The sequence below is a fragment of the Balaenoptera acutorostrata genome, chromosome X (assembly GCF_949987535.1).
Source record: "Balaenoptera acutorostrata chromosome X, mBalAcu1.1, whole genome shotgun sequence".
Lineage (NCBI taxonomy): Eukaryota > Metazoa > Chordata > Mammalia > Artiodactyla > Balaenopteridae > Balaenoptera > Balaenoptera acutorostrata.
The window spans coordinates 96,121,087-96,145,149 of NC_080085.1; the positions used below are offsets into that span (position 1 = coordinate 96,121,087).

Sequence of the window (24,063 nt, forward strand, 5' to 3'; positions counted from 1 at the left end):
TGTATGATCTCACTTACATGTGGAATCTTTTTTAAAAACTCATAGAAAAAGAGATCAGATTTGTGGTTACCAGAGACATAGGGGGAATTGGAGGAAGTGGTCAAAAAGTACAAACTTCTAGTTACAAAATAAATAAGTACTAGGGATGTAATGTACAATGTGATGACTATAGCTAACACTGCTGTATGATATATAGGAAAGTTAAGAGAGTAAGTCCTGAGTTCTCATGATAAGGAAAAAGTATTTTTTTTCTTTTTTTCTTCCTTTCCTTTTTACTATATCTATATGAGAAGATAGATGTTAGCTGAACCTATTGTGGTAATCATTTCACAATATATGTAAATCAAACCATCATGCTGTATGCCTTAAACTTATACAGTAATGTATGTCAATTATTTCTAAATGAAACTGGAAAAAAACAGACAAATAAAACAATGATTTTTAAACATTGGACGACAAGGATCCCTGAGAGAAGGGAAACAAATAAGGTGAGCCCTACAATTGCCCTAGCTTCCTTCTGGGAAAGAGTTTCCAGGACATAATGCAGGAAATGAGAAACCGGAAAGAGTCTGGTATTCTCACTAAGTTGAGGAGACAGGATGGAGGATTTGAGGAGGCCAAGGTGTTAGAATATGCAGGGCAGAGTAATAGAGAGGAGAAGTCTACACAGAGTAAGAGCTCTGGAGACACCCAGAAGCTTCCCTTTCCAGTTTTCCAGTGAGCTCTGATCATGTATTGTGAGGAAACTACGCTCAGACCATCAGAAAGGAGCAGGCAGACCAATTCTTGGAGCTCAAACAGAGCTGTTGAGAGTTCACATTCCCAAAAGCCAAAGTCAAGAAATGTCCTAATGAATGGGACATCAGATAAAGTACACAGGAGGATATTATCTCCGTAGAGAGGACAAATTAACCCCAGACCAAAATATTCTGGTAGCTTCTGGTATCACCTAAAAACTCTTAAAAGCAAACCTCAAACTGATCGAGCTGTTTCAAAGTATCTTAATTGTGTCTGAGATCAAGGCTTTCAAAAATAAAGGAATTAAAAAGTGTCCAGCACCCAACAATGTAAAATTCACAATGTCTGGCATCCAGTCAAAAAGTACCAGGCATGCAAAGGAGCGGGAAAATACAACTCATAATGAGGAGGAAAATCAATCAATATAAACTCCCAAAAATGCACAGATAAGAGAATTAGTAGACAAAGGTATTAAAACAGCTGTTGGTAAATGTCCTCTACATGTTCATTGCCTACCCACAAGATCATAAATACATTCTTTTTTTCACCCACATGGGGTGAACTTTTGTGTATCTGCAAAATAGAAGGCAAGATTCACTTTTTTTTATTTTTACACTATGTGGATATCCAATTGACATCATTAATTGACAAAGAACATTCTTCCCTTGCAATGCAGATGTAACCTCTGTTACAAATAAAGTGTTCATATATAAAACAAAAATTGTTTTCAGAAAGAAAATGAATATGCAAAAGGAAACATTGTAGTACTTAGCATTTCATAAAATGAAAAAGATACTTATATTCAAAGAGGTGAGATGTTGCAGGATCTTAATCATAAACATATGCAAAGTTAGCATTGTCACACTCTATATGAAGTTCTTGGAAATACCATTTAGTCAGGGGTGGGGGGCGGGCATTTTGCATCTGATGAGTCACCATAATGCTACTTCCCTATTCCTGCTTATGGTGAATTGACCATCTTTATATTAGTAGTATGCAGAACTATTGAACAAATGGAACTTCCTTTCTCACCATTGTAACCAGGGGAATGAAAATTATTCTCTTAGTAAAACGAGAGTTAGAATATTTTAGTTATGTTCTTACCTTCCTCCTCATCCTACTATAGAAGCTCAATAAGTCACTTCACCTCTCTGAATCTCAAACTCTCCATCAGTCATTTAAATTTAATGCATGTTACAGATGGTGCTGGCTTTTGTCAAAAGGGTATTTTCTCCCAACACGTGCCATGGTTGTAGCTCCAATACAATGATTTGGGAAGTCCTGAAGATCAATACAGATCTATGTTTCTAGCCCCTCTCCAAGAAATCTGTATGAGCTTAATGAAAGCTAGCCAATGGCTTCAAACAATGTGACTTCCTTTCCCTTTGAAGTCAGTAAGAATTTCTTGAGCATCTACCATATGCACAGGAAGCTGAAGTAGTACATGTAGAATTTGGAGACCACTAAACTTTCTGGAGAACCCTCAGAATGGCCTCTTTACCCTCATGCACTGACCCCACTACCTCTTTCTGATTTCTTTAACCACTAGGACTCTGCTTAGTTCAGGGGAGCCAACAGACTCCCCAGCCCTTTCCTTCTATTCATGCCAGATGAATTTCAGCAGCAGCAGAACTCTGGATGAAAGAGGCCAACTGAGCCTAGAAGACTCAGAGTCCCTTTGAGCCTCTGGGAGATACCTGACTTTTGAAGCATCTATGACAAAGTGTTTTCTACCTATTACTCCAATCTCCAGGAGGGGAGAAAAAAGGCTAGAGGCAGGGAGTCCTGCTCCCTACATCCCCTTCACAGTGGCCCTTTGGGTGCAAAGAAAGGCATGGTTCTCCTAACCTTCCATAATCTGTAAGGAGGTAACTCCTGATACAAAAACACCACCTCACCCCTATCCCACAGCAGCCTAGTATGATGGGGAGTGGGAGAAGAAGGTCACTACTGAGAAAGGAGGAAGGGCTGCTGAGTAAGGTGAAATTCCTTCTGTGCTGTCGTCTTCTTTGCTTGGATTGCCATCAAAGCTCCACCCCGTGCTGGAGAAGTTGTTATAGACTATTAGACAGGGTAATAGGGAATAGTCTGGATACCAAGGAGAAGCAGAGAAATTCTATTGTAACAGGTCACCCACAGCCAAAACAAATTATTCCCTCCAACTCCACTGGGAACCAGAGCCCAAACCAGGGAGCAGCTACCAGGGTTCCCTGTGCAGCTCTGGAAAAACACACAAAGCATACAGCTGCTCACCAGTAACTGAGGAGCTGACAATTAACACCGTGTATGTAGACTTTGGGCGCAATATGTGACTTGATTTGTGAAAACAATGTCTGCCAGCAGCCTCTTTGGTTCTGAGGGACACCAGCTGGGACTGGGATGGGGCCAGAGGCAAAGGAAGACTAAAGAAGACCACTGGCATCCTTGAAACCCAGTCAGGGGAGAAGTCAGGGAGAGGAAGGAATTCCTAGGAGAATGGGAGCAAGAGAGGAGACAAATAAGGGAGAGGAAAGAAGGGAAGGACAAAGGAGAAAAAGAAATAAGCAAAACATTTCTCAGAGGGCCCCAGACAAGGTCTTTGATGTCATGGAGGTTGCCATCCCTCCAACCCTCCCACTCCCCACTCACATTCACTGCACCTTTATTCTTGTTCCTCCTACCCTACTCTCTCCCCATACTCATTTTTGGGGGTAACCAAACCCACATATCTACAAACAGAAAGACATGTCAAATGCTTTTTTGCTTAAAAGCTAGTTTTCACCTACCTTTTTAGTGGCTGACAAAGAGGCCACATTACAAGTAGCTCTCTTTTGCTGCCAAATCTCTTGCTGCCATGCTACTCTCTGTAATTGTGTCGCTCAGTTCTCTTGGGTGAGCCAGGAAAGCTGAAGGGTTCCTTTTCTAAGAGTCTCCTCTGTGCTCATCTCCTAGTACAGCAGGGCTGACTGTCTTTGGTATCCTTCCACCTGTCCTTTCAGCACCATTGTCCTCCTTGATCCTGATTCCCTCTATCCAGCCTCCTGGCTCAAGATCCCTCTGCTAGATTCCTTATCCTAATCCCTCAGGGACCTGCTTTCCCTTCTGCCAAAGAGCAAATGAACTCCACTGAAGGTGTTAAATGTAGTTGGTGGCTTAATGTGTCACTCTTCCCTTGTATGATTGCTGCATTTTCATAAGGGTTAAACCAAAGGAATAGCCCTCATATGGCAGAATAATAAGCATGATGATAGATAAGGAAATTTGGGGACAGGAGACCTCCTTATTCTTCTTCTGCAAAAGGCTGATCTTGGACATGAGGACAGCACTATCAGGTCACCAGGGTTATTTCCCAAAGCTGAAACATTGCCCTGTGGTTTTCTTAAATGGGTTAGAGGGAAGAGAGGGCAGAGCCAATGGAGGTGAGTTTTACTTCTTGCCCTGTTGTTCAAATTCTCAAGAGCGCTTACCTTCAGGAGTTCAACATAATGGCTGTCTCCTGCCATGGGATCTACTCAGCTGAATAAATTTTCTAAAGCTGTATTAATGACAAGGCCAACAACAGAAAAGATAGATTATCTTGGACCCAGGGTTACTCCCCAGAATCATGCATAAACCATGGTTATTTCCAAGCTATGCTCTTGATTCAACCCACAGACTAGCTGGGCAAAGCAAGGTGATTTGCAGGCTGATCAACATTCACAGAGATAAAGACAGAGGACTCAAGTCAAGTCCACTCTGGTTTAGCCCTAGGCTAGTCATATTGGCCTGCCTCTGCACTTTTTGGCCACACATCTCCTGTGCCTCTTGTTCCACAGTTCTGAGCCAGGCCAGAAAGGCAAGTATATCACTTCTTCCAAGTGAGATGGCAGAGTTCCAAGTGCAGGAAGGAAGCAATCTTATCAGACCTCTGGCCCATTGATAAAACCACAGAAGGAAATCACTGAGTTTCAAATTCAGAAAGGAAAGTCTTGGATAAAACTAGGAATTAATTGCCTAGGGAGTTTCCACTTTAAAGTCATTTTTTCCACATCAATAAAAAAAGCTTTTTATCATAGCTAGGGTAATGGTCAGAGCCGAAGTGCTGTCTGCCTGTTTAGAGCTGTTTATAAGGCCTTCAGTAAAAACTAGTCCCTTCCACCTGTCCCCCCAAAATAGCCATTCTTTTCTCCACCCCACTTCCTTTTTTAGATCCATCAGGCCTTTTCCTAGAGGCACTGGGTTCTTCTCTCAGATACTCTCTGAGGATTCCCAGTACTTAATTTAGGTTTCACAACAGAGCAAACTACCAGGTGAGGCAAGGAGACTGGCTGTACCACATATCAAAAGAAATTATGGAATTGCTTTCATGTAAATATGATCATGCAAAGGATTATCTATTACCCATCTGAGTCTGTCTAGACTATATTACTCCATTTCAAGGTCCTTTTTAACACTAAACTTTGGGAATTCTCTGTAGTGTTTTGGTTTTGTTAGTTAGCTAGCTTGTTTGTTTTTGTTTTCAGTGATATTTGGCCTGGAGTAAAGGATGAGGTGGGTATACACTGAGGCCAGAGAGACTTTTCAGATAGACACACAATTGAAAGGAACTTTTGTGCTAAGCAATGATCTTTAGCCTTCCTTGCTAACTTAAGCTGAATTCCTAAGGGACAGTGGCCTAAAGGCCTTTTCAAGAATGAAGGATACAATAAAGAACTAAGTTTTTCCCAAGTTTGGGAAATAATGCAGTATAGCGAGTTATGTCTGTTTTATAAATTCATTTTTAAATAGTTTTATCGAGATAATTTACATACCATGCAAGTGACTCATTTAAGGTATACAATTCAGTGGCTTTTAGTATATATCCACAGAGTTGTACAACCATCAACACTATCTAATTCTAGAATATTTTCATCACCCCAAAAAGAAACTTTATATCCATTAGCAGTCATTCCCCATTCCCTCCAAATCCTTCTCGCTATCTTTGGGCAACCAACCATTAACCTATGTTCTGTCTCTCAGATTACCTATTCTGGACACTTCATATAAACGGATTCATACAATATTTTTAACAGCTTTATTGAGGTATAATTGATATACAAAGAACAACACATATTTAATATGTACAATTTAATGAGTTTGGACATAAGCAAACATCCGTGATGACGTCCCCACAATCAAGGTAATAGACATACCCAACAACTCCCAGAGTTTCCTTGTGTTCCTTTGGGTTTGTTTGTTTGTTTTTGTGTGTGTGTGGTAAGAACACTTAACATGAGATCAGCCCTCTTAACAAATTTTGAAGTGCACGATACCATATGGTTACTACAGCAGATCTCTAGAACTTATTCATTTAGCATACATAGCTGAGACTTTATACACAGTGAACAACAACTCTCCATTTCTCCACCATCCACCCCTGGCAACCACTACTGTATTTTCTGCTTCTACAAGTTTGACTTTTTATATACCTCATATAAGTGGAATCATGCAGTATTTGTCCTTCTATGACTGGTTTATTTCATTTAGCCTAATGTCCTCCAGGTTCATTCACGTTGTCACAAGTGGCAGGATTCCCTTCTTTTTTAAGGCTGAATCATACTCATATATATATATATATATACACACATACATACACACACAAGTCCCTTAGTAAATTCACTTAAAAAATAAACTAGAGTTTTCCTGGATCACTGTTTTATTTCCCACATTTCTTCCCAACACCTAACATAGTTAGACAGTCTGCCTCCTGCTATTTATTGCTTTTAGGCTGCTGCCTCCTTTTCAGGGACACACTAACACCTCTGGCCACCAGTGATTTTTTGCAATGGATGACAGGCCCTACTTTTGGTATCTTGAGGTCAAGCTTACCCAAGACACTGGACGTCTTCACTGTCCTCTCTGCTTGCCAACTAAAAACTGTTTACAATTCAACCTTGAACTGTAAACAAACAAACAAGAAAAAAATTATAGCACCCCCATTCCTCTACCCAAATGACTGAACAACTAAAGAAGAACATACCAACCTCCAGCTAAGCTGATGGCTGACACCACAATGGTTCTAGCTCCTCTCAGACATTAATCAAATCAGACATTTCAGCACCTTGAATCCCCTCATGAAAACATCTTGCCCTACTTTCATTGATATCTCTTCCACAAGATGGTATCTTCTTCAAAGAAAACAGGGAGCCATCCAGGGTGACCATCTAAACTATCAGTCTTAAATGAAAAGGTTTACAGGGGCTCAGCAGGTAATCTGATGAGTAAAGCTGCCCAAGTGTAGGATGTGCTGAAAGCTTTGGGAAACTGGAAAGCAAGTACCAGTATAATGTGTAACCTGGCTCCAGCTGACTTTGCCATGCAGGATTGAAGGTCCCATGTTGCCAGATATTTTTTTGTAAAAGAAGCTGGAAAGTGGAAATTTTATGTGAAAAATTTCTTTTTAAATACTGGCAATAAATTTGATATTTTAGAAAACACTGTGCAGGTCAAACAAAACATGTGTGCTGGCTGGATCTAGCCTATGGGCCACCAGTTTACAATCTCTGTTCAAAACACTACTTAATTCTTCCTCCTACATTCCCTGTCATTGGCAGCACCAACCTAGGATCCCATTGCTGCCCACATTCTTAAGTCTTTGTCCTTCAGACTGTTAGCCTTTTATTAAAAAACACTTTTCTTCTAGCTCTTTCTTCTCTGTGTGCACACTCAGCTGCGTCCAGCCTTAAAGAGTAACTTAATACACTAATGAAGAGTATGAACTTTCACTGGAGTCAGTGAAATCTGTGTTCAATCCTAGCTCTGCCAACTACTAGCTATGTATCTTTGGGCAAGTTACTTTACCTCTCTGAGCCTCAGTTTCCTCATCACTAAAATGGGTACCATAATATCTAGTTCACAGGCTTGTTCTGAAGCAATATATTTAAAGAACCTGGAACAAAATAGATGCTTAATACACATTATGGGTCATCCTTCGTCCTTACTTTTTCACTAACATAATCTAACATTTAAAACATTGACACATTTAACTGCATCTCTTTTCCCACTTTTAACATCAACTTCTTATAGCAGCACTGTTTATACTCACATTGTGAAATCCACAAGCCCCAGCATTTATCTGGACCCTGTACACTGTCATTTGAGACCCCTGATCCCAACCCTAAGCTCCATCCCAAACTATGTGTAATTTTCCCATACATTTTTTTCATTGTTAAATCTAAATGACAGTTGTTTGTTTTCATGCTTGTCAATCTCTCTGAAGCCTCTGATAGAACAAACCGCATATACCTTCCCAAGCTCTTTGTTTGTTTTTTGTTTTTTTAAAATTTTTATTAGAGTATAGTTGATTTATAATGTTGTGTTAGTTTCTGCTGTACAGCAAAGTGTATCCATTATACATGCACATATAGCCACTTTTTTTTAGATTATTTTCCCATATAGGTCATTACAGAGTATTGAGAAGAGTTCCCTGTGCTATACAGTAGGTCCTTATTAGTTATCTATTTTATATATAGTAATGTGTATTTGTCAATCCCAGTCTCCCAATTTATCCCCCCCCCCCACTTTCCCCCCTGCCTATCAAGCTCTTTGAATGGGCTTCCAGGATAACAGTCATCAGACATCTTGGACTACCCAATGATCTCTATCTATTCAATTTTGTATCATACAGCTCTCTTGCTTTTGTCTTTATCCCTTAAGACCTAGATGGAATTCATTTGGTCACATGGAGTCTATTTCACAAAGGGTAGAAAGTGTAGAAGAGTTTCATCTAACTCCATTTGCAAGCAAGCAAACTCTGGCAGGATGATATACCATCAACTCAAGATAAACATCAAAATGAAAAGAGGGTGTTGTTATACCTGGGAGAAGATCCCAGAGGCCATATGGGTCTCTCCACTTTTAATTAAGATGGCTCCGTTTACTATATTGGTATAGGTGGTCACCTCTCCAGCTTACCAAGGGATCATTAAAGGTGGTGGCTAGGAAGCCATGAGTCATAGTCCAGTCTTCAGATCCCTCTTACATTGCAGCTAGTTATTTCCACTTTCTCTCTTAAAGGAATGGGTGCAGTTTGCACTTTTGGCTCTGAAGTCTAGACCAGAAGAGAATATTCAAAGGTATGTTGGTCTTCATTAAGAATCTAGACTCTCAAGATGTCTGCTTTGAAGAGGACAACACTGCGGGGATGTAAAGTACTGGTATGTTTGTATCAAAAGAAGTCACATTCATCACTTTATGGTTACACCTCATGTGTGAAGGCACACCTGTTTCAGGTTCCCTGCAGGCCCATCTCACTCCCACCTCTGAACTTTTTCCAAAGCAATATATTCTCCCTGGAATACTTTTCCTTCAGGCAGTCAAATGGTCTTTCCCATCATTTAAACAGCTTCTGAAATCCCATCAATCCTCCAGTCTTCTAAGATAGATTGGCCAACAGACAGGTTTTTTGGTTCAGCCTGGACATGAAATACACACAACTATTCTCCCTTCCCTGATCAAGTACTTAGCCCTCATTGCCTCACCTATACTAAAGTACATTTACCTTCTCTTTACATTGGTAGAATTTGTTCTGGCCAAAGATTGAATAGAGAGTAATGTCTGCTGCACAAACGAATAGCTCATAAATCTGAAACTCAGAATTCTACCCATAATGCTATTGTACAATCCATTAATTTAGTAGCTTAAGTAAAATCCTAGGTTTTGGTTACAGATATTAGGGTATAAATGTGTTGACAGAGGCTAGGTCCCTGTTGTGAAATACAAATGCAAAACTTAAATGCATATATGTGAATTAGAATGCAGTAACATGTACTAATATTTACTAATGATCTTGATGAAGGTAGAAGAACACAGTAAAAATTAATAATATATTACATCTAACAATATAGGTGAAGTTAGGACTCACATATTGATCATTGTTTTTTTTTTTCTCTGTCATATACATTAAATAGAGAGTAGCAAAGTAGTTCAATGAGAAGTCTACTTTGTAGACCACCAAGTAAAATTAGGTCGTTAAACTGCTTTCTGAGAAAGTAGAAGTTAGAGGAGAAGAAGACAGGGAGGAGAGGTAGAGGTGATTTCTTGCGACGCCTACTCCACCACACCTCCAGCGTGATTCATGCCCTTCTATGGTGCCTAGAAGCCCTTATGTCAAGGGAATGCCTATGGCATCTTGCATCGTCACAGCGTGGTTGTGAGGCTTGTTGAAAACAAAAGTGAGCACCAGAAGAACTGGGTGAATATCAGCATATTATGAGAATTGGGAAGAAAACATTAATTACTTATATGCTATATCTTGAGAGGCCCAGAAAGCCTGAAGGGTCCCATATTACTGTTTAATGCCTACCATTTGAGAGTTATTTATTTTTAACAAGTTCCCCTTCGAAATGTATATTTATTTGGGGAAATAAACAGATTAAGCCAGATATCATTCACATCTTAAATCAAGTTAATTTAATCAGAATGCTTCCTCCCTACCAAATAGATGGTCTCCACTGTGGACAAAATGGGAGATTGGCTCCAGCCATTGGCAGAGAGAAGATTAATTTCAGAATGTAGGGGCACTGCTTAAGTGTGGGGAGGAATTCATGAATCTGTCCCCAGGCCCTCTTTTAAAATGCCAAAACTCGTGGGAAAGGATAACCAACACAGTTTATCATTGGTCTATCTGATCTGCTTTACTCCTAGCGGCAATGAGGAGGGCTTAGCGTAAAGACTGCAAGATGGAGAGGAGAGAGAAAGGAAAGAGATGATCTTTTTTTCTCTGGTCCCCACATCCAACCTAAGTACTTCATGTGGTCAATGCTTGATAATGGGCTGTTGACTTGAGATTAAGGAAAGGCAGAAGGAGGAAGGCAACAATTGTTTGTCCTTAATGCCTCCCTCCCATCAGTGACAATTTAAGTTCCAGCAGAATACTCCTGGAGGCTCCCAAGACTCTTTGGAACTTGAGAATATAGGTTCACCCGGTGGGACGGAGCCTTGGCACTCTTTAATATTACAGGGGTGCCACAAAGCTGGCTGCAAAGCTGTGTCTGCAGCACAGGGAAAAGCCCCGCCAGACACAGGACCTAATGGTGGACTTTCAGGTTCTATGACAGGCCAGTGTGAGAACAATTTCTAGGTGGAGAGGACTTCATGGTTATTCTAAGATCAAACCACAAAGGTAAGCACCTGCCTCTCAGTTTGTCTCTGGTGATTCTCCAACCTTTACATTCTTCCTTTTATATGCTAATCTGCTTCTCCAACACACAGGGGCCCAAATTTGAGCTCCCATTGAATAAGTTCACAGTTCGTTTCAGAGTCAAGGACTGCCATCCCACCTGCTTCAGGTGTTCCTCCCCCTGATGTTAGTGGGGTGAAAAGTCAGTAAGGTTGTAGACAGTGAAGGAAAGGGAAGGAAGGAGCAGGAAAAGAAAAAAGGAAGCAGGAGAAAGGAAGCAGCTAATTGTGGCTAAGGAGCTATTGGTTCTAAGACACACGCATACTAGCAAATCCATAAAAGAAGGAAACAACCAAACCACCTCCACTACCTGGACCACCTAAACAAGGATGAAATCAAGGCCAAAGAATTTAAGGTATTGCTGGAAATGGAAAAGTCATGCTTAAGGTGGTCTTCACAGCCTAGTTTGAGATCATGAACTACAGAAAGCACAGCGATATACATTCACTCATGCAGATATGGTATATCTCCTTCATACACACACAGACTCTCACTCAGTATATGCATAGATACAGCTGCATACCAAGACTACTGCACTCATACAGATACATTTCACCAAATACCAAAATATACATCTATATACCCAGGTAAGTACATGGATACAAAGTCAGATACGGACACCTGGAAAATCTAAACATGGAGATATACACAAGAATACACAACTGCAAATAAGATATCTATGTAAAATGGAATAGCTACCATTTATCAGGAGTCTACTATGTCCCCGGCACTTTACATATGTTGGCTCATTAATCCTCACAAACACTCCTCTGAGAGGGGTATTATTAATCTCATTTTACAATTGAGGAACTAAAACTTAGAGGAGATGGTAACTTGCCAAGAGTCAGGCAGTTAGTGTGGCTTATAGTAGAGCAGGAACTCAAACAAGGTCATGCTACCTGAAAGGCTGCAAGTCTCCAACACCCTTACGCTGCAGCCTCTCCTGACAGCTCAGAGACAACCACAAACAGACACACATCCATTTACAGGTACTCGTGCTCCCTGGCAAAGAATGTGATTAGCATACTTCAGGGTCTGTTATCATCGTAATCATTTGTTTGAACTAAACAATGTGGAATTCCTTTGGGTCATTAGTACCCGTCAGTAAATTATCATGTGTTTAAATTACCTCTGGAGTACTTAAATTTAAACACTCTAGCATCTTGGTCCAGGGCCAGCCAATATTTTAAAATAATAACACTATAATTAAAGCTTAGGGTAAGCTTAGGATCTCATTCAAGTTAACAAAAGATTACTCTTCACAGTAGAATTAAAAACAAGATTCTAATTAATTAATGTGCTAATTGTTCTTCCTTTCTGCAATCAGCATGGCAATTTCATCTGAGAAGACACTGCAAAACACGAACACAAAACCCCCAGCTGATGCCCTGGTGGATGCATGGCCCAGGGAGTTGTCTCATCTCCTTGTGTTGTCCTGGGCAACTGTGGGCACTCTGTGATGTCCAACATGGGCCTAGAGTAGGGCCCTCAACTGTGAATCCACACCATCAAGTTTTAGAGAGCTTTATCTCCAGGATAGGGAAACTAGCTTTTCTAGTTTGCCCAAGACAGTCCAGTTTACTCCTATTGACTTGATTCAGCAAAGAGCACTCTAAAGAATGTCTCGTTTTGGATGATAACTTATGTAGGGACCCTACTTCAGATCATTCATGGAGCCATGAATCTTTCTAGCAGGGCAGGAGAATAGGAAGTGCTGTAGACTATTGTCTTTCTCCTTGAGCCTTCTACTAGCATTGGTATTTGTGCCACAGTGTGGATTTCCTGTCACCACTCCCTACTTTGTGCAATAATAACCACATACAGCCCCAGTTTCTAGGGGCTTCCTTCTCCCCCAGCACAGCCCAAATTATAGTGTTTCCTGAGAACTAGAGCCTTTTCTTTCTTCATGGTACATATAAATTTTAGCACCCTGAAACTGTGGTGATGGTGCTAAGGAATGGGCATGGGTAGAGCCTTGAAAAAATAGTTCCTCAGTGCTTCACAGTTCTCTCTGGCCTGGAATTGGAAGATGACAAGCCGATGTAACATATAGACTCTTCAGAAGAAAGAAAAGATTTGGAGAAAATTCCTGGAGAAAAGTATTCAGGGGAAGAAGATTGGAAACGCTAAACCAAAACACACGGGATGTGTCAACGGAGAGCAATCCTGCCTGAACAAGCAAGGAGTTGACTGCTCTCCTGGACTTTTTTCAAGTCTAACTTCTAAGGATTTTTCTCCTGAAGAGACTGAAAGGAGAACAATGGGGGTCAAACTGCAAAACATACAGCCAGCAAAAGCAAATCTTTTTCATGAGATCTTTGAAAGACAGTGAGAAACAGTAACAACTTAGATCCCTACAACTTCCTTTTGAAAAGCTTGCTCATGGCTCCAGCATTTTCTATTGAATTCTCTTGACATTTGTATAGCATAGGCATGCAGAAATAGAGGAACTTTCCCTAGGTCTCACAAGCCAGTGCCAGAGCCAGAATCAGAACTCATCTTTCCTGACTTCAAGCTTAGGAGAGTTTTAATGTTTTAATTAAACTCTGTGCCTATGGTAAGTTTACATTAGTATAGTGGCTAAATAAAAGGACTCTTGAGCTTGCCAAGGTTTGAATCCTAGCTCTACCACTTATCAGCTGTGTGACATTGGGCAAGATCCTTCACCTCTCTGTGTCTCAGTTTCTTCATCTATAAAATGTGATAATAGTAGTACCTCCTTCAGAAGGTTGTTGGGAGGATTATATATTACATATGAAACCTGTAGAGCAAAGCTTGACACATAGCAAGCACTCAATAAATGTTAGCTGTTATATATAAGACAGGTTTGAGAAACCATTTGGGGTCCTTTACTAAGCAAGTGGTTGGATAGTCATACATAAATAAATCTGATAATATCCATCAAATGATCAACCCAGGTTTGGGGTAAGCAAAGTGGATCAGATTAACTGTGTGACAATCAATTTGATGATTGGTCTCTTGATACAATCAGAGTTTAGGCATTTCTGTCGAACCACATTTTTCTGAGCTCTTTAGGCACCAAGAAAGGAGTCTCCATTATCTGGATATGTCGCAGGTTCCTTTCTAGAGACTTGAACAGGAAGGGAGTCTTCTTTAAAAGGTTTTTGGGGACCCAGGAATGAAACTTACCCTGAGCTAAATTGTAGGGAAAAAAAAAAACAAAACATGTTGGGAGGAACATGATGTGACTGAGTTTTCCTCCTGGAGATTTAAAGTATATGATGTTTTACACTCAGTTCTAATGCTTCTTTCCCAAGGAGCAGGTTGGAGAGGCAGGACAGTGTATAAGCACCACTCTCTCTCTCCTCCCCAATCCTTGCCAGAGAACCCAGGTCTGGCAGCTTTGGGCTGTGTGGGCCCATCGTAGATGCAGTTGGGTGGTGGGTGGTATGCTGGAGTGTGCTTGCACCGCCCTTAAGGGCCATTTGTGTTCATCGCTTACCAACTCCACATTTAGTGACGTCATGCTGTTAGCTTGCAATCAATCATGGTGGGAGTATTTTCACCATGGAAATTGGCAAACACAACAAATCAGGGCTTCCCCCCCCCCCCACAGAGCCAGTTGTTAAGCATTTACCAGCACATCTCTGGGCAGGATTAACTGTCATTGCGTCAGATACAGCTCCCTTCTATGCTCAGGTAAGGTGGGGCCCTTTCAGCTCTTGGCAAGTGTCAAGAGCCTTTTACCAACTGAAGAGCTTCACTGGGCTAGGACTAGACTGCTTTGGTTCAATTTCTCATTTTAGGTTTGTTTGCTGTGGCTGTCCTAACAACGTATTCCCAAGGGGCACTGGATTACCCAGCCTCCTCAAACATAAGAGGTCTCAGCCCATCAGAGAGGAATTTGAGGCCCAAGATGCTGGACACTGCTGTAAAGAGAAAATCCAAAGGAAGGTAAATCTAGGGAAACTGAATACAATGAAGGAAGAGTAACTAGCCTGCTTTCAAGTTTCCAACCATCATTTTGGGGAGTGAGATCGATTCTATTATTAAAGAAAGAAGGGGATTGTACACAAAGCCAGGAACCAATTTGAAATTTAATGACCAAAACAGAGAGAATTGGGTTAAAGCCAATTTATAGAACCAATGAAACGGATGGAAGTTGAAACAATACAGGCACAGAACAAACAGGCTTTAGGCCACGTGTAAATCTAGGCAAATACAAAACACATGGTGTAGTCTCAGCACACAGGCCTTGCTCTCTGCCTCTCCCTCCCCCATACTCCTTCCCTTAAACTTGGTCAGGGACATATTGATAGTACTGGAAGAACAGAAAGTTAGCTATTGATACTCTAAGGTCAACATCCAGTTCTATCTCTGGCACTCCCATAGAATCTTCAAGTATGAGTGCTAGAAGAATATTGTCTACTGTAGTCCCCTCCTGTAACAACTTTGGAAACTGAGGCCCAGAAAAGTGAATTTCCCAAAGTCTCCAAGCTAGTTAGTGGCAGATCTGAGCCAAAAGCTCAGGACAAGTATGTTCTTATAAGCCACAAGTCAAATGTTTCTTAAGGGTTTCCTCTTGTAACTGTCCCTGTAAAGATGAAGTATGTTCTTATTAAGTTGGGAAGACCCTGATCTTCTGGTTATTGCTCCTAACTTTCCTATTATAGCCCAAAGTCTATAGTTCTTTTTCCAGATCACAGAAGTATATACAAATTGAACTCACATGCAGACCAGAAATCTTGGCTTTAAAAAATTATTGATAGCAAATGCTTGACACAAGAACATCTGTGAACAAGGTGAAATTCTATCCATGTGTAGGGGGAAAAGCATGGCTGGGGTGGCTTTTCTGTATTCATATAAGAAAAAACTTCTACCTCCTGGTGGTACTTTTTCTGTCTGAAAAAACAATATTGGTTCAAAATGACTGAGTACTTGAGATATAATTTACCTCTGGATGTAGAATTCTATTACTGAGGCCTTCCTCTTTGCTCTTCCATTTCCCAGTTGCCAAGGTAGTCCCAGTGGCTACCTTGAGGTAGCAAATCCTTTTGTACAGAATACCAACATGTCTGCAGAAAGTTCCTCCAAGGACATTTAAGGTCACTCCAACCATTTTGACTTATACAATCACTTTTTATACCAACTCACCATGATGCCACATTTCAGCAGTTAGCTGACCATTGTTATCCTTGAGATTCTTTGACTCTTGAGGATTTTCCTGGGTTTCAACATCACAGGGTCAACTTGCAGATATCAGTTTGCAATTCTACTGCTGTAAGGAAGGAGAAAAGGGAATAAAGAGCAATGAACAACTATGTGCAGACAAGCTACAGATTGCCTGCAGCCTGGAGAATCATACTCTTTCCACAAGACTCAGAACAAGGGAGAGTCCTGGATCTGCTGGAGGAGAGAGAGCTAACGTTTGTTGAAAGCCTTCCATGCGATAGGGAAGTTAACTTGGAGTCTTCCCCAAAATTCCATGCAGTACAAGAAAACTGAGGCTAATAGAGGTCAAGTTACTCAGGTAGAAAGTAGCAGAACCAGAGTGAGACTCCAGGTCCTTTGGATTTCAAAGTTCATGATCTTTCCATAAGATCTGCCTCCATAAAGGGAGGGAGGAACATCTGAGCTGAGTCCTAACCAAACTCTTGTCACAGCGCTTCTTGAAGAAAGGGATCTTCCTCGCTGTGTTTATAGGCTCATTTGCTCAAGTCTGGGTTTGGCAGCTGCCAGCCTAGAAACGGCATCAAAGGCAGCGGGAGATGGAGGCATCAGCTCTCCAGGTGGAGAACCCAGGCTGAACCCCTTGGCCTTGCTTTGGAGCATTCCCACCTGCTAACCTTTTACCTAGGACATATGAATAGCTCCTTGCAGATCTGACTGTCTTCACTGTACCTCTCTGACATAAAGACCATTTGCCTCAGAAAAAAATTCTAATTATTCAGGCAACAGAGTGGGCAGTCAAGTCTTGTGCAAACTCTTGCTCACACCTGTGGAAAGGGAAATAAGCAAAAAGTCATTTCACCTGCCTGTGGGTTTCTTTGCTGAGAGCACCAAGTCTTGGCATTCACTCATGCAACCTACAAATAACGAGCTCCTAATATGTGCCAATTATTGTGTTAATCTCAGGGGATATGAAGACAAATGGCATGCTCCCTTCCTTCAAGGAACTCCTAGCTCTTAGTAAAACTGCAAGCTCTGAGAGGCAGTCTGGTTTGATGGCCAATAGCATGGACCCTAGAATCCAACTGTCAGGCTTAAGTCCTGACTCTGCCACTTACTATTTGTGTAGCCTTGGGCAGGTGACTTTTAACTTTTCTGTTCCTCAGTTTCCTCATCTCTGAAGTAAGGGTCGGTAAGATTAGTTAGCCCATGTAAAGCCCTTATAACAACACCCAACAATTGTAAATCCCCCATAAATATCTATTATCATTATCACTACAAGCCAAAGCAAATTATTCCAAAGCCTGCCATATCAGAATGAGTGTATTCAGTGAATGAGGTAACTTTAGCTATCTAGAAAAATCACTCTCAATGTGTGGATAGAAATAGAAGCCAGAGGTGGGGTGGGGAGGTGGTGATCTTCAAATGAGAGTAAAATGTATCTCCTCATCCAGTTTATTTTGAGAATGTGTGCCAATTAAAAGCAGGTAGTACTATTGACATTTTATAAACAATTAATTACCCTAACAGCCTCAGATATGTGGAGAATTTCCTTAAAACAACACAGCTTGGGCTGGACACTTCCCTTCTGTGGGCCTTTATTTCTCCATCTGTGGGTTAAGAGGGTTTGAGTGAGTTGATTACTAAAGGCCTTTCAGGCTCTGACACTCAACATTTCTCCTATTCTCAGTGCTCAGTTGTTATTCCTGGAGAAATAAAACATAAAAGGTTTGTTGGAAAGTTCCTAAAAAGTTTATTAGAAAAATTTCCTGTTGTGATAAGGTATATGGCTAGGGAAGAAAATTCTGATATAGCAACCATTGATCACTGATCAAAATATATGATGTTATTATAATTATATACCAGAATCATATGCAGTAATGTAAAAATTTGAAGAAAGCTTAAATTAGATCATCTAGACCAGGGTTCTCAACCTTGACACTATTGATATTTTAGGCCAATATTCTTTGCTTGCTCTGCCCATTAGATCCCAGTAGCAACCCCCAACCCCAGTTGTGACAACCAAAAATGTCTTCAGACATTGCCACATGTCCCCTGGGGATAGGACTGCCAGATTTAGAAAATGTACTTTATCTGGCAACACAACTTGGTGAGGGGGGCAAAGTTGTCCCCAGATGAGAACCATCAAAGTTCTAGCTTCTTGCTACTCAAAGTTCAGTATGGGCATCGCTTTGGAACTTGTCAGAAAAGCAGAATCTCAGGCCTCAACCCAGACCTACTGAATCATAAAGGGCAGGTATCTTAATAACGTCCCCAAGCGATTTTGTATGCATATTAAAGTTTGAGAAACCCTGATTTAGTCTTAACCATGTATACATATATCTGACTTACTGGTGATGCTTTAAAAAACTATAGATACTCACCATGATATACTCTAATTCAGTAGGTCAGGGGTGGGTACAGCCCTAGAATTAGTATTTTTAATTCTCACTGGTGCTTCTGCCCAGTGAGTCTAAGATGCAGCAAGATTTAGGAAACATTAATCTAGTTAGTCCAACCCCCTCATTTCACAAATGAAGCTGAGGCCCAAATGAGGCAAGTGATTTTCTCAGGTCACAATTCAGTTGAAGAACCATTGTTAAGCCTCAGAATTAGACCCCGGGCCCACTGACTTCTCAACTAGTATTCCTCTTCATTTCCACTACTTCTTCCACTGTCATTAATGTTGTCCGCCAAAAGTTGACTCTTCCCAAGAGAAGACAAAGGAAGCAGAAGTGTTGCAAAATCAGTGTTCATCAATAGATGAATGGATAAAGAAATTGTGATGTGCGTGCATGCGCGCGTGCACACACACACACACACACAGTGGAATATTACTTGGCCATAAAAATGAATAAAATTTTGCCCTTTGTACCATGGACCTGGAGTGTACTGTGCTAGTAAAATAAGTCAGACAGAGAAAGACAAATACCATATGATTTCACTTATATGTGAAATCTACAAAACAAAACAAACAGAAACAGACTCATAGATACAGAGAACAAACCAGTGGTTGCCAGTGGGGAGTGGGGTAGGGGGGCAGATGAAGTAGGTGAAGAGGATTAAGAGGTAAAAACTTCCATTCATACAATTAATAAGCCATGAGGATGTAAGTTACAGCACAGGAAATATAGTCAATAATATTGCAACAACTTTGTACGGTGATGGATGGTAACTAGACTTATTGTTGTGATCATTTCAGAACGTATAAAAATATTGAATCACTATTTTGTGCACCTAAAACTAATATAATATTGTATGTTAGCTTTAACCAACAAAAAATTTTTTAATAATTAAAAAAAAAAGGCTTTTTAATTTTTAAAAAGCAAAATCAAATAGACTGTCACTACTCCAAAAATGTTAGGAGTTACTGGCCTTGAAGACAGATAGCACCCTGGTAGGAATGCTGATTCTGGTCCCTATCATCAGCTGTAAGAAACGTTGCAATTAAAAGGAGGCTGACCTAAGGGAAATCCAAATCTCAACTCAGTTCAGCAGAGAATATTGCAGAAGCTAATAGATTCAGGTGCATTTTGAAATGAAATGAGCAAGCAGAGAACATCTTAAACAGTATGACAATGAGCCTGGATTCTACTTTAGGTCAGTTACAGCACTGAAAATCCACATGACTGGCCAGCGCTACTAGCAGGCCACCATCCCTGAGAAGGAAACCCTCTACATCCCAAGGTGTATAAGTATACCTTCTGAGTAGGATATGTAGGCTTGGCACAAGGTACCATGGGAGCCAACAGTCATCAGAAGAATTTAGGAAACACCTCACTTCCCAGTTTGTATTAGAATACTCTAGAATGAATTAGAATAGAGCAGTCTCTTGCTGGGTATTGGGACTCCCAAAAGTCACTGAAATTGGTAAAAAAAAAAAAAAAAAAAACAACCCAGCACACACCGGTATGTTCTTGACCGAAGGCCAGGGCTGGAGAATATACTGCCTCCAGAAATCAGCTTGAATTCTAATATCTTCATATTCCAGAAAGAATGCAACATTCACTGATTAGAAGGAGAAATCTGGGAAGGGCAAGGCGTGAAGCAATCTTTGCAGGCTGCCCAGCCCACTGTAATCCACATAGCCCAGGGCAGAAGCAGATGAAAAAATTAATGTGTTCATTTGACAACTTTCCCCACCAAAGGCTAGGTCCTGTAATTCATTTTTTAAGCCCCTAAGTTATTCATCAGCAAGTGCGAAGAGTGCCCAAGGGACACTGCTGGATCAAATTTACCTTTATAGTTAAAATGATTTGTTAGGATTTATGAGTAATGTCCTTAACACCAGTTGATTATTGGGTTGTCTTAGAAAAACAGAAAAGAAAGCTCGTTTCTAACAGCTTCTGCTTGCCAATTTCCCCACCTGGAATCAATCAACAAGTCATGCACTGTTTTGAGTGCCTACTACGTTCCCTGTGCTGTGCTGGGCATGGTAGAAAATATAGGGTAAAAAAGATAGGATATCATCCTCATTCTTAAAGAACTTACAAATAAATTCTATACACAAAGGACAGTTACACATTAAGCTGCGCGCATTCAGAGGTCAGAAAAAGAAATGGAGTTAGCTGAGAAGAAAGACTTCATGGAAAAGGTGGAACTGGAGTGAGACTGTATAGGAAGTTGTGCCTTTATGCCTTCCCACATCATAAACCATTTCTAAAGCAAGTAGTAATCTATATGAGATCATTGGTTTAAAATATAATGTCCAATCACCAATTTGGGATTTATTGATATATAGCTTTTTTCAAATGTTATGACATCCATTCAACAAATATTTATTGGCCCCATTGTTCTAGGAGCTGAACATATACCAGTAAACAAGGCAAGAAAGTCCCTGCTTTCCTGAAGAGTCCATTCTAACTGGGGAAAGAGACAATAAGCATATATTCAAATAATTATGAAACAGGATGAGAAGATAGACAGTGACAGAGGGTCTGACTTTATACAGGGAGAGCCAGGGAAGATCCCTCTGAGGAGGTGACATCATTAAAAAATCAGCACTAAAACTATTGTAGACACTATTAATAATACAGGCTATTATTAATAGTGTCTAAAAGAGACATTATTATATAGACATTATTATAGAGGAAGAGGCCAGGTGGATATCTGGGGGGCAAGTATAGACTTGCTTCCCTGGTCACTCTTGCCTTGTGTGGGCATCAGCAAGCCTTTGTAACATCCTGCTCCCAAACTATACCTGTTGCCATTCGAGATGGCTGATTCCATCTGCTCCACTAATCCAGTGCACCTGCTTCTGTGCTAAAAAAAAAAAAAAATATTCCATCACTCCTTTGAGCTGATGGATTCTTCTTACCAGCAAACATACTGGAAATTTTGGTGGGAGTTGGGTGATCATTTTAACTAATGTCAACTTTAGAGTAATGCTAGAAGATGTAAGTGGCTTAGTTTTGACCCAGGCAGTTTCATAACCACTGGATTCTTTATTTCTGCCAATCATTTAATAATCAGAACTAAAACTATTTTAGACACTACTATTAATCCAACTGTATTATTAGACTGACAATTCCTTTTATGAAAACAACTGGAAAATGTTTCTTAAACTTAAACTCAAAAAAGCCTTCTAACTTCTGTTTTGATCTTGAGAGTTTATTTTTAAGAGCACATTATATGTACTTTACTCTGTGAGTCTTATGAAGGCTTCAGACCAAAAACAATAAAATTCTGGACTGACCTAAATGCCTTCCTTCCCCTCTGTCTCTCCAATTCTTTTCCATGCCAAATCCTCATAACTCCATGAAGGCTGCTCAACCAGCCTCATATAAGGTTTGCCTCCTCAATAGACTATCCCAAGATAGGGGCTACATCTTACACTTTGTGCCACTCTACTGTACCTAACAGAATGCTTTGCCCTCAGGTACTTTATAAATACTTATTTTTTGATCAACTAAATGTAAGGACTAATTGAGGTAAGCTTGGACAGAAGTCATAGTGCTATAGAAACTCTTTCCAAGTTCTTTCTTGGTAAATTCAGTGATACACTCTCTGATAACTCAAGTCCTAGGGATAAAGGGAATGACTGACCCCATCAAAAAGGGTAGCTTATTGGTCAGACACTGAGTCACTGTATGGTAATCTCTCTGCCCAGGAAACCAAGTCATCTCTTACATACACAGGTCACTGCAGAGACATTGACTTTCTCTCCTTCTGGGAAATGCAGAGGCACTCATTTGGGAAACGGAATAATCATTCCAATATCTTATCTCTAACACAGGATTCAGTGTATTCCTAACTGTTTGGATCAGTGTCTAGCATGACTTGGGCATTTCATATAGAGCTATTATTAATCATGAATGGAGAAAAACTTTCACTTAGGCTGATGGAAGAGGGTATAGAGGTTGATGGACAGTGGCAGGAGACGTTTTGAAAAAACAGATTAGGTAATTGATAGGCTATGTGGATAAGGCATCTGTTAAGTGATATGCTTCTAATATGGGGCCTGGGAGAATGCTGACGTCTTCCTTTACCTTAAGCACTGCCATCAGTTGTCAACCCTAAAGCTAAAAGGCCAGCAGAGCATGCATCTCTTCTCAAGTTACTACCATCGCCTCCAACGTTGGCCTCCAAGAAGGCTGCATTTAATGACACCTCTTCCATCCTTCTGTTTATTGGTTTGAAAGTTAAGCTTGTTTAGTTATCATTGATCTGTTGTGGGGTTGTCAGATGTGATTTATCAGTAGCTTGTTCATGGTGACCTTAAAAATACAACCATGTTATAGCAGACATGCCATTTTCTCAGTATCAGAGAAATGACTCAGTTGACCTAGTCATGCTCTTTTACCACTTCCTAAATGCATGGGGTGCTGAACCCTTTCTGTTTGCTTCTGTTTCATTAGAACTTGGTAACATATTAGCTATATATTAATTAATCAACATTTAGCCTTGAAAGTTAATGTGAACATTTTAGTTAGTCAAAATATCCAAAACCACATTTCTCCAACAGGTTGGTGTTTGCTGTGGAGTCCACTAGCCTCTTCTTACTCTTGGAGAAGGCTGGAGCTCACTTGAGGGTTGGAGGTTTATAATTTCTTTCCCTTCTGCAGATGTCCTCATGTTTGTAAGGGAAGGGAACCATGAGAAGTATGATCGCTGACTAAATATTACCAGCATTGCCTCCTGTACCACGAACTTCTAGGTACCCTGGTCCAAGGGTATTTACCCCTGACAATGTAGGGATCGTGGAGAGACTCATGATCACACCATTAATTCTACACTGAAAAATGTGGATGGCCCTTCCAGAAAACCGCAGCCTGTTGATCATGGTGCTGCTCAAATCATCATCCCTACAAGCACTGATACCACCAAGGTTGTGGGCAAGGTCAGTCCTGAGCTAAATGGGAATCTCATTGGCCTCTGTGTCTCTACCCCTAACATGTCTCTCATAGATCTGACCTGCATTCTGGAGAAAGCAGACAAATATGATGACATCAAGGAGGTGTTAATCAGGCATCGGGCAGCCCCTTGAAGGACATCCTGGCCTACACAGAGGATCACGCTGTTTCCTGTGAGTTTAACAGTGATACCTATTCCTCCATCTTTGTTGCTTGGGCCAGCATGGCTCTCAGTGACCATGTTGTCAATCTCACTTACTGGTATGGCAATAAATTTTGCTATAGGAGCCACATTGTGGACTTCACGTTTCACATGGGCTGTACGGAGTAAGAGCCCTGAACCAGTACTCCCAACAATAGCACAAGAGGAAGAGAGAGGCCTTAGTTCTTGGGAGTCCTGTCTCACATCTACCCCTCAGTATGCTGAGAATCTTCTTCCTCAACATGATTCCAATCCCATGTTCATTAGAAGAAGAATACCATCAATATAATACCCTATACCTGGCAAAGGAAAATATAGGATGGTTTGCTATGAGTAAAACTTTGAAGCCAACTGTCAGTCAAAAAGTATGAGGCATTGCAAATAATAGCTTTAGTGTAGGCACCATTTGGACATGGAGTAGAAATGGGCCTTAACTCACGGCCTCTAGGCATGGCTGTTCAGAT

At 40.6% G+C, this 24,063-nt stretch overlaps 1 pseudogene; it reads left to right on the forward strand.

The window, feature by feature from the left end:
- Positions 1-541: 541 nt before the first annotated feature.
- On the forward strand, positions 542-23,728 carry LOC130706298 (glyceraldehyde-3-phosphate dehydrogenase-like; annotated as a pseudogene).
- Positions 23,729-24,063: the final 335 nt, after the last annotated feature.